The sequence below is a fragment of the Ornithorhynchus anatinus genome, chromosome 6 (genome assembly GCF_004115215.2).
Source record: "Ornithorhynchus anatinus isolate Pmale09 chromosome 6, mOrnAna1.pri.v4, whole genome shotgun sequence".
Classification (NCBI taxonomy): Eukaryota; Metazoa; Chordata; class Mammalia; order Monotremata; family Ornithorhynchidae; genus Ornithorhynchus; species Ornithorhynchus anatinus.
The window spans coordinates 3,295,524-3,307,659 of record NC_041733.1 but is presented as its reverse complement, the minus strand read 5'-3'; the positions used below and the strand labels follow the sequence as shown (position 1 = coordinate 3,307,659).

The 12,136-nt window shown below is 44.2% G+C and overlaps 1 protein-coding gene across 1 annotated transcript in view; it reads right to left on the bottom strand.

Moving 5' to 3' along the window:
- The window catches only part of KLHL4 (kelch like family member 4), a 188,600-nt gene that overhangs the window by 108,615 nt on the left and 67,849 nt on the right, over window positions 1-12,136 (bottom strand). The window lies entirely within an intron of this gene.

Here is a 12,136-nt window from a genome sequence, read left to right as displayed (position 1 = left end):
CAAAAGCCGTCTCCAACACCACATTTCAGAAGTTCTTTAGGAAATCAATTATTGCTCTCCTTTCTCCCGAAATTTATCTATGTGAAATGATAGTGAGGAAATCCCGATTGCCCCCGTGATGGCTAAGGCTCAAACATCACAGGAGGCAAGAGTTCTGAACAATCTGTAAATAGAATTCAAAGGGGCGTGTCACTGCTAAATAACTATTTAATTACAATAACTATGGTAATGCTTTAGCCCTTATTATGTGCCAGGCACGTAATAATCGGGTTGGACAAAGTCCCTGTCCCACATAGGGGTCACCGTCTTAATGCCGGTTTTACAGATGAGGTAATAATAATAATAATAATAATAATAATGTTGGTATTTGTTAAACGCTTACTATGTGCAGAGCGCTGGGGTAGACGCAGGGGAATCAGGTTGTCCCACGTGGGGCTCACAGTCTTAATCCCCATTTTACAGATGAGGTAACTGAGGCGTTAAAGGACTCGCCCACAGTCACATAGCTGACAAGTGGCAGAGCCGGGATTCGAACCCATGATCTTGACTCCAAAGCCCGGGCTCTCTCTGAGGCCCAGAGAAGTTAAGTGACTTGCCTGGGTCACACAGCAGACAAGTGGCTGATGCAGGATTGGAACCCAGGTTCTCCAAACTCCCAGTCCAGTGCTCTATCCATTAGGCAACGATAAATGGATAAAGCCGGGAGTTGAGGGAATTATCCAGTTTATTGAAGCCCAAAGTCAACGGGGGTCTCAGTGGCAGTAATCAGCTGTATCTTGTAAAGAACCTCCTCGGGAAATTCCCAAGATGGACAGGTAAAGCCTGTGACCCTATGAGAAGCAGCACGGCCTAGAGGAAAGAGGAAAGGACCTGGGTTCTAATCCTGGCTCTGCCAATTGTTTCCTATATGACCTTGGGCAAGACATCCCTCTAGACGGTAAGCTCACTGTGGGCAGGGACCTTGTCTGTTATAATAATGTTGGTATTTGTTAAGCGCTTACTCTGTGCCAAGCACTGTTCTAAGCGCTGAGGTAGATCCAGGGTAATCAGGTTTGTCCCACGCGAGGCTCACAGTTAATCCCCATTTGACAGATGAGGTAACTGAGGCACAGAGAAGTGAAGTGACTCGCCCACAGTCACACAGCTGACAAGTGGCAGAGCCGGGATTCAAACCCAAGACCTCTGACTCCAGAGCCCCGGCTCTTTCCACTGAGCCCCGCTGCTTCCCCTATGTGTTATGTCGTATTCTATTCTCCCCAGCTCTCAGAACAGTGCTCTGCACACAGTAAGCATTCAATAAATATGATTGACTGCATGACTTAGCTATTCCGTGCCTTAGGAGAAGTATTAATGGGGATTAAATATCAGCTGTGAGCCCCACATGCAACAGGGAACTATATCTGACCAGATTAACTTGTACCTACCCCAGTGCTTAGAACAGTGCTTGACACATAGAGAAGCAGCATGGCGTAGCGGATAGAGCACGGGCCTGGGAGTCAGAAGGTCGTGGGTTCTAATCCCAGCTCCGCCACTTATCGGCTCTGTGACCTTGGGCAAGACCTTCACTTCCCTGTGCCTCGGTTCCCTCATCTGTAAAAGGGAGATTGAGACTGTGAGCCCCATGTGGGACAGGGACTGTGTCTAACCCAATTTGCTTGTAATAATAATAATGATGGTATTTGTTAAGCGCTTACTATGTGCCAAGCACTGTTCTAAGCGCTGGGGTAGACGCAGGGGAATCAGGTCGTCCCACGTGGGGTTCACAGTCTTAATCCCCATTTTACAGATGAGATGACGGAGGCACAGAGATGTTAAGTGACTCGCCCAAAGTCACACAGCTGACAAGTGGCAGAGCCGGGAGTAGAACCCACGACCTCTGACTCCCCAGCCCGGGGTCTTTCCACGAAGCCACGCTGCTTCTCTAATGACCACAGCGCTTAGTACAGTGCCTGACAGATAGCAAGCACTTAAGAATTTTTCCAAGGGCTTAGTACAGTGCTCTGCACACAGTAAGCACTCAATAAATACAATTGAATGAATGAATGAAGCACCATTATTGTTATTATTACATAGTATGTGCTTAGCTAATACCGTAACAATGATGATAAGAAATGTCACTGATGATGATAACATGTAGTGGCATGAACGTGACCATTGAATCATTGAATAAATACTGAATTATACAATTGAATTCAATATTTAATTCAATTGTATACATATATGCATACGCATTTATATACATATGTATGTATAAATGCATCAATGCAGCAGGGAACTAGAATAAAATACGTATCAGGCATGGTTGTGGTATTATCTGAATTATCATCAACATTATTATAGTACTAGTATTATTACTAGTAATGATGATAATAAACTTGCATAACTCAGGAATGGGTTAAACTTGATTTTTAAGTGAACCAATTTAGGCACTGTATAGTCAAAAGTTGAAAAAAAAAGTATCATTTCAGGTGTGATTTTGTTCCTTTATCTTAAGAGCTAATATGGCTGAAACCTCACTAATATTTTAGTGATAACCCACACTTGAGCAGAAGATCAATCAGAGAAATACTTACACTGTAGGTTCATGAGCTAAATCATTGGTTACAACCCAGCATCCATCCACTACCTCACAGTCCCTTAAAGGTCAGCATCCAAGAAAGAAATTTATCAACAGGATTTGGTGTGACTAGTTCTTTCGACTCTAGGTGTTGTGAAAATAAATCGCAGCGTGGCTCAGTGGAAAGAGCCTGGGCTTCGGGGTCAGAGGTCATGAGTTTGACTCCCGGCTCTGCCACTTGGCAGCTGTGTGACTGTGGGAGACTCACTTCACTTCTCTGTGCTTCAGTTACCTCATCTGTAAAATGGGGATTAACCGTGATTACCCTGTATCTCTCCCAGCGCTTAGAACGGTGCTCGGCACCTAGTAAGCGCTTAACAAATGCCAACACTTATCACAGTGTGTGAACCTTTGCAGAGAGACAGTGATCAGGTTGAGCATAGTCGCTCTTGATGATAATAATAATTATGGTGTTTGTTAAGCGCTTACTACGTACCAGGCACTGTACTAAACACTGGGGTGGATACAAGTTAATCAGACAGAGTCCCCGTCCCACTTGGGCTCACAGTCTTAATCCCATTCTACAGATGAGGTAACTGAGGCACATCGAAGCTAACTGACGTGCCCGAGGTCACACAGCGCACCAGTGATAAATTTTCATGAATGCGTTTGGGTCCATTGTTTAATCATGAAATAGAAAATGCATATGCTAGGATTTTGAGATTTGTTCTCTTTTAAAGTACAGGGATGATCTTGCGAGACAAGGGGTATAATAATAATGTTGGTATTTGTTAAGCGCTTACTATGTGCAGAACACTGTTCTAAGCCCTGGGGTAGATACAGGGTCATCAGGTCGTCCCACGTGAGGCTCACAGTTAATCCCCATTTTACAGATGAGGTCACTGAGGCACAGAGAAGTGAAGTGACTCGCCCAGAGTTGCACAGCTGCCAAATGGGAGAGTTGGGATTCGAACCCATGACCTCTGACTCCCAAGCCCGGGCTCCGTTAGCTGTCTTCAGATGTCACTGATCATAATAATAATAGTGATGGTGTTTGTTAAGCACTTACTATGCTCTAGGTACTGTACTAAGCACTGGGGTGGATACCAGCAAATTGAGTTGGATACTTTCCCTGTCCCATGTGGAGCTCAAAGTCTCAATTCCCATTTTTCTGATAAGTTAAACGAGGCACAGAGAAGTGAAGTGACTTGCCCAGGGTCACACAGTAGACAAGTGGTGGATCCAGCCTTAGAACCCATGACCCAGGCTCGTGCTCTACCCACTACACCATCGTGAAATGATCTCAGTATAATATATATATATATATATAATATATTACTGCAATTGTACTGAGATAATATAATATAATATATAGAGAGAGAGGACAGAAGAGAGAAAGAGAAGAAGGTGAGAGGAAGAGAGAAGAAAAGAGTGAGTGATCTAAGGTTTTATTTCCTACCTTGACTACTGCATCAGCTTTCCCACTGACCTCCCTGCCTCCCATCTCTCCCCAGTCCAGTCCAGTCCATGCTTTACTCTGCGGCCCAGATCATTTTCCTAGAAAGAGTATTCAGAATCCATCTCCCCATGCCTGGATAACCTCCCCCAGCTGCCCATCCACCTCTGCATCCAACAGAAATTCCTCACCGTGGGATTTAAGGGACTCAACCAACTAACCCCCTCCTACTTTACTACACTGATATCCCGCTACAATCCAACCTACATGACTTCTTCCTTTATTTAATTTATTAATATAATGATAATTGTTATTATGATATTTGTTAAGCACTTACTAGGTGCCAAACACTGTTCTAAGCTCTGGCGTAGATACAGAGTAATCAGGTTGTCCCATGTTGGGCTCATAGTCTTAATCCCCATTTTACTGATGAGGTAACTGAGGCCCAGAGAAGTTAAGTGGCTCGTCCGAAGTCACACAGCTGACGGGCGGCGGAGCGGGGATCACCACCAATACAACACCAACGTGCTCACTGTAGCTCGATCTCGCCTGCCTCGCCGCCGACCCCTTGGTCACATCCTCCCTTCGGCCAAGAACTCGCTCCTCTTTCACGTCTCACAAGACCACACCTCTTGCCCCTCCTCCAAGAATGGTGTCAAGTCTTCACGCTGGGGTGCACCCTGAGTTCCTAATAGGTTTTAAGTCTGGTGCATCTTGGCTATGTTTTAGCCGCCTTGGGGGGACCTGTCCCCTTCACCCCCCGGAAACTTAAACCAGAGAAATCGCATGGCGTAATGAATAGAGCACAGGCCTGGGAATCAGGAGCTCATGGATTCTCACCACTCATCTGCTGTGCGACCTTGGGCAAATCACTTCACTCTGTACCTCAGGTCCCTCGTCTACAAAATGGGGATTGAGATCATGAACGTCCACGTTGGACACAGACTCTGTCCTACCCTACTTGCTTCTATCCACCCAAGCACTTAGGACAGTGTCTGGCACAGAGTAAGTGCTTAATGAATACCGTAATTATTATTAAACCAGACCCAAGTCCATTTTTCACAGGCTCTGCTTATAATAATAATAATAATGTTGGTATTTAAGCGCTTACTATGTGCAGAGCACTATTCTAAGCTCTGTGGGGATACAAGGTGATCAGGTTGTTCCACATGGGGCTCACAGTCTTGATCGCCATTTTACAGATGAGGGAACTGAGGCACAGAGAAGTTAAGTGACTTGCCCACAGGCACACAGCTGACAAGTGGCAGAGCCGGGATTTTCACCCATGGCCTCCGATTCCCAAGCCCGGGCTCTTTCCACTGATCCACTCTACTTCTCTAGCCTTATCACCACTTGAGAAAATCCAATTATTAGAATGTCACCAAAGGTTAAGTGGAATGACCTTAAGTGGTGGGAGGGCAAATATATTTTTACTTTCGAGAATCAATCAGTGGTATTTTTGTTAAGTGCTTATTATGTACAGAGCACCGTTCTAAGCGCTGGGGGAGATACAGGCTAATCAGTTTGTCCCACGTGAGACTCACAGTTAATCCCCATTTTACAGATGAGGTAACTGAGGCACAGAGAAGTTGAGTGACTTGCCCACAGTCACACAGCTGACAAGTGGCAGAGCCGGGATTCATTCATTCATTCATTCATTCAATAGTATTCATTGAACGCTTACTATGTGCAGAGTACTGTACTAAGCGCTTGGAATGAACAAGTCGGCAACAGATAGAGACAGTCCCTGCCATTTGACGGGCTTACGGTCTAATCGAGTTATTGAGTGCATCTTATATGCAGAGCCCTGGAATAGTACAATACCATAGAGTCCAATAAATCAGTGGTATTTATTGAGCATTCACTGTGTGCAGAGAAGTGTACTAAGTGCGTGAGAGGGCACGATACAATAGAAGTGGTAGACACATTTCATTGGTAGACGTGTTCCCTGTCCACAAAGAGCTTAACGTAACCTGTTACACCTCAAGTATAATCCTGTCCCAAAAGTGATAAAACTGCAAATAACCTCCAAACTCCATGTTAGAAAAAAATTTTGAAACCCATCTCTAGAGTCCCATTAAGAATTGCAGTGGCTCATTAAGGTTGGCTCATTAAGGTTTCACCCGAAAGCCTATAAAAACCGTCCCTATCTAGCGAGCAAACTAGTTTCCATTGGAAACTCAGATTTATTCCTATTTTAAGTGCTGCCTGGATGACATGAAATGGTTTACTGGAAATTTTAGGTTCTGCAACACCTCTCTGACCTTACACTTTGCCACCTGAAGTCATATTTTTCTAGATTGTGATTTAAGATGGCTCATAATAACTATCATTCCCCCCGCGAGGTGTGAATTGAGAGAGAAACATTATCCGATTCCATTCCTGGCAAAGTGACATCAAGTAATTAGTCTTTACCACCTAGAGTTCTGTAATGTTTATTGCCCATCCCTTCCTTGGCCCTTCCAGAGGCCAGCGTTACCCTCAAAAGAATCGTGAAGCAGCGTGGCCCAGTGGATAGAACATGGGTCTGGGAGTCAGAAGGACTTGGGTTCTAATTCCAGCTCCCCCACTTGTCGACTGTGTGACTTTGGGCAAATCACTCAACTTCTCTGTGCCTCAGTTACCTCACTGTGCTCCCATGTAGGACATGGACTGTGCTCAAACTGACTAGCTTTTATTCATTCATTCATTCATTCATTCAATAGTATTTATGGAGCGCTTACTATGTGCAGAGCACTGTACTAAGCGCTTGGAATGTACAAATCGGTAACAGAGGCAGTCCCTGCCCTTTGATGGGCTTACAGTCTAATCGGGGGAGACAGACAAAAACAATAGCTTTTATCTACTCCAGTGCTTAGTACAGTGCCTGGCACATAGTAAGCGCTTAATAAAGACCATTAAAAAAAGGAAAATTCCTCAAACTTCCAAGTAACCAGCACTCTCTGTGCCAGGCAGAGTCTTTGGTGACTGCTGTTTTTTCTGATTCCAACATCCCCCTCAGAAGCGGGGAGTACTTAGCATATTTAAAGGTGTTTCTCTCTAAAATGCCTCAGGATTTTATAACCCCACAGGGTACCTTTGATTCAGTTCTTAACAATTGTACCTATATTTAATGATCTATCAATCTATGACTTTTTCCATCATGAAAATAATTTAATTTATCGAAGCTATCCAAAAATGAGCAGTATCATTTTTGAGGGGCCATGTGGTCAAGTCAGACCGATATAGGAATAGGAGTCACCTTGTGTGACCTTGGGCGAGTCGCTTAACCTCTCCGGACCTCTGTTTCCTCATCTGGAAAATTGGGAAATTGGGATAAGGACAAAACCCGACTCTTCATCTCCGAGGGTTGTTGTAGGGACAAAATAAGTAATGTGAAAGTGCTTTGGGAAAATAAAAGTGCTATTCTCAAATTCAAAGCCTTATTGTTTACTTCCTGAGAAACGTTTGCCCTTTGGTCTGGTCAACAGAAAACTGACTGTTCTGAGAGCATAATGATAAGGGAAAAAGTGAAAAAAGAAACAATTTTAGAGACAGAACTATTTCACGTATGCTATTTTAAAAACCAAATCTTTAACGAAGCATTTTATATTTCCGGAAGAGTATCTGACCAATAGGTTCACACAAGTAACCACTGCTGTACTTTTCCCAACAAAATGTACTTATCGACCTGGCGGAGTTTGGAAATGCCAAGCACGCCCCAGGAATAACTATGAAGGCAAATTTCTCCCAGGAAATGTCACTGTTGATGCAGCACATTCTGTCTTTTTTTCAGACATGTCTAAAAACATTCTATGCATTTCAGACATTTAAAAAAAAAATGAATCATGACTCTTAGGGATCTGTAGTTCTGACTTAAATGAAATGCTCCAGCACCGGAATGTATTTCAAGTTAACTAGGGCAGCTGATCTGAGCAAGAAAAAGAAAGTAAGGTATGCTAATATTTAAGTTCAAAGTGACATGTTGGATATTTGAAACCCTTGAATCCAGGAACGGTTGATTCTGAATTGGTTTTGTTTTGCAACTATCGGAAGGCATTTTGGAGATTTGTTTTAAAATAATTTATATTCTAGTTCCATAGATATCTCAGTCTGTTAGCTAAGCAGTAACGGATTTATATATCCATTTTTCCTTCCTATCTGTGAATTATTTCAATGTCCCTTTCCCCTACTGGATTGTACGCGCCTTGAGGACACGATTATTATAACTCTGTTGGAAACTCCCACGTACTACAGCTCTGTGCGTATAGTAGCTGCTCAATAAATGAGATCGATCGATTAGTTGATAATAGATTGATTAATGGATTAATAGTGATTACTGAGGGCCTACTGGGTACAGAGCACTGTACTAAGCACTTAAGAGAATACAATTAAGGTGGAGAACATGATCCCTGCCCTCAAGAAGCTTACAGTGTAAGGGAGAAGGCAGGCATAGAATATAATGGGAAAGAAGTGCTTTGAGAGTAGAGCGTGGAAATCAGTAGGTATAAAAGTGATCTGTGAGGGTGGACACGAGACTTGGAAGAATAATAATAATAATGATAATAATCATGGTATTTGTTAAGCGCTTACTACCCGCCACGCACTGTATGTGAAGTGGGGAGGAGAAAAAAGAGGAGAGCCAGCACCCAAATCTTCCTTTTGACATCCCATTTCCTCTGGAACATCTCTAATTCCCTAGTAGCGTCTTAGCCAAAACACGTGGGGAAAATCCACAGCCTGGAAGAACAATAACTGTGATAATTATGGTATTTATGAAGTTCTCACTATGTGCCAGGCATTGTACTAAACGCTGGGGTGGGTAGAAGCAGAAAGGGCTGGATACAGTCCCTGCCCACGTATTTCTGCAGGGTGGTTATTGAGCACTTGCTGTGCGTGGAACACCACATTAAGTCCTTCGGGGAGTACAAAAATGGAATAAGACAGACCTGATCTCCACCCTCAACAAGTTAACAATCTAGCAGGAGGTAGGATTTGAAAGAACAGAGCTAATGGCGGTTCCTCGATCCAGTATTCTTTTTTTTTTTTTAACGGTATCTGCTAAACACTTACTCTGTGCCAGGCACTGTACTAAGTGCTTGGGTAGGTACAAGTTAATCAGGTTGGACACAGTCCCTGTCCCACGTAGGCCTCACCCTTTTAATCCCCATTTTACAGATGAGGTAACTGAGGTACCGAGAAGTGAAGATCTTGTCCAAGATTACAAAGCAGATAAATGGCGGAGTTGGGATCAGAATCCAGGTCCTTCTGACTCCCAGGCCCGAGGTCTATCCACTAGGTCATGCCGCTTTTCTTTTCTATCTTCTTTCATTTATTCATCCATTAGTATTTATTGAGTGGTTACTATGCGCAGAACACTGTACTAAGCGCTTGGACTGTACAATTCGCCAACAGAGACAATCCCTGCCCAATGACGGGTTCACAGTCTAAACGGGGATACCTTCTGTACCTAGTTTTTTCATTCGTTCCATCGTATTTACTGAGCGCTCCCTGTGTGCAGAGCGCTGTATTTAGCGCTTTCCGTACACTAGTCTCAATATTCCCAGAAGCTCAAACGATGTAGGGAAGCCTTCTCTTGTCTTACATTCCTTTTTCCCAGGGAAATTTCCTAAGATGTTGTGGGTCCCAGCTGGATGAATTCCCCTTATTGAATTGCTCGTCTAACGGGTCAGCAGCTAAACCAAACAGTCCCTGTTTGGAGATCTTTATAAAAGCCGGCAGATACTATTTTCTTCTCTGATATTTCAAGTCAGAGGGGAAGAGAATCTGCCAGAAAACAGCATCTGGAGACAAAGCAGACCATTTAATTGACTGCCTACTTTTAGTGAGGTAATTTAGGTACGATCTTGATACGCTGCGTTAAGCATTGGGATGGAAGTGAGATAATCAGACTAGACACACACACACGCAACCCCCAGTGTGGGACGGGGACTAAGAGGGAGGGAGAACTATGATTCTATCCCCAATTTACAGTTGAGGCCCAGAGAGTTTTAGTGACTTGCCCAAGGTCACCCAAAAGAACAGTGGCAGAGCTGGGCCTAGACCCAGGCACGCTGACTCCCGCCCCTTGCAGCACTGGAAGCCTTGCATGAGAAGCAGTGACAGGAGATGGCCTGCCTCAGTTTACCGGACAACCAGTCGCTAACCCAAAACTGTGGCTCTGTTGCCCAAACGGGGAGTTGGGAAGAGAGAATGGAAAATCCCACAGGGTCATAGCAGGTGAGAAATGAGAATAAGTTTTTGCCTACTCCTCGGTACTCCAAACTGAGTGTTTTGTAACAATTTTAGCTGTTACAAATTTGCTTTGCAGCCTAATATGACTTCTAATCTAAAAATATGAGATTTTTCTAAAGCATAAATAGGATTTGCATCCTAAAACGGTGATTAATGTCTTTTTTCCCATCTTAAGAGAACCCATAACTCATCCGTGTCTCTGGCCTTCAAAATTTATCTGTCTTTCACTAATATGTGTAGAACAAAACCCCCACTTCTCGGTAAGGAGAGCTACATCTTTAGGAACAAATTTGTCTTCTGCCAGGTTGTTTATTCCAGCATTCTTGCTGTTTTTCAGAGAGTCGAGCCACTAAATTAAAAACCATTTTTTTCTTAATTTTGCTGGACAGTGGCCTGCCTAATCACTTATTTTCCATGCCAGGCATTCTATCTCTGGTTCTGAATTCGTTCCTCCTTCCCAGGCTTTACCCGAGAAGCAGCATGACCTAGTGGCAAGAGCCCGGGCTTGGGAGTCAGAGGTTTGGGTTCTAATCCCGGCTCCGCCACTTATCAGCTGTGTGACTTTGGGCGAGTCACTTAACTTCTCTGTGCCTCAGTTTCCTCATCTGTAAAATGGGGATTAAGTCTGCGAGGCCCACGTGGGACAAGCTGAAAACCTTGTATCTACCCCAGCATTTAGAGCAGTGTCTGGCACATAGTAAGCATTTAACAAATACTATCATTATTATTACAGGGCTTACCACTCTAATGTTTGCAGGTGGTGTGTTTGATGTGAGAGAATATTCATCTCTGGCATTGAATTTTGTACGTTAGTTTCCTAAGGATCCTGACCTATATTAGAGGGAAGAGGAATTCTGAGGCCTAGTCAGCATTTCTGTAAGGAAAGCTGTAATAACGAACACCCAGGAAGGCGATTTCATTCCGGATTCTCTGGATTTCAGCCAGTTGGTTCCCCTTCTGCCACTGATTTAGCCCAGAGCATCACCCTATCCTCACTCTGTTTTCTGCCCGCAGGGCCTTCCTCCTTCTTGGCTTCTCCTGCCAAGTCTCGAGACTTAGAAGTGGTGCTCAGGTTTTCTGGGACCTGTTAGGGGAACAGAATGGCTTTGGAGTGAGGGAGGGGTTCAGGGGTCCTGCAGTTGATCCACTCTAGAGTCTGTGGATTTCCGCAAAGGATCATTGCAAATCCCTGGGTAATTCAATCGTTCATTCAATAGTATTTATTGAGCGCTTACTATGTGCAGAGCACTGTACTCAGCGCTTGGAATGTACAAATCGGCAACAGATAGAGACGGTCCCTGCCCTTTGACGGGGTAATATATTTCTGTGGTTCCCCGTTTTGCCAAAGGGTGACCGGCATTCTAAAGTGCGTGCATTTGTCTATTTGATATCCTTATTCACCCACGATCTAATGGATAGAACACGAGCCGGGGAATTAGAAGGACCCGAGTTCTAATCCCAGTTCCGCCACTTGTCTGCCGTGTGATTTAGGGCAAATCATTTCTCTGGCCTCAGTTACTTCATCTGTAGAACGGGGATTAAGACTGAGAGCCTCATGTGGGACAGGGACTCTGTCCAACCCGATTAGCTTGATGATTTTGTACCTACCCCGGTGTGAAGTACATTACTTGACACACAGTAATAATAATGATAATGTTGGTATTTGTTAAGCGCTTACTATGTGCAGAGCACTGTTCTAAGCGCTGGGGTAGACACAGGGGAATCAGATTGTCCTACACGAAGCTCACAGTCTTCATCCCCGTTTTACCGATGAGGGAACTGAGGCACAGAGAAGTTCAGTGACTCGCCCACAGTCACACAGCTGGCAAGCGGCGGAGCCGGGATACGAACCCATGACCTCTGACGCCCAAGCCGGGGCTCTTTCCACT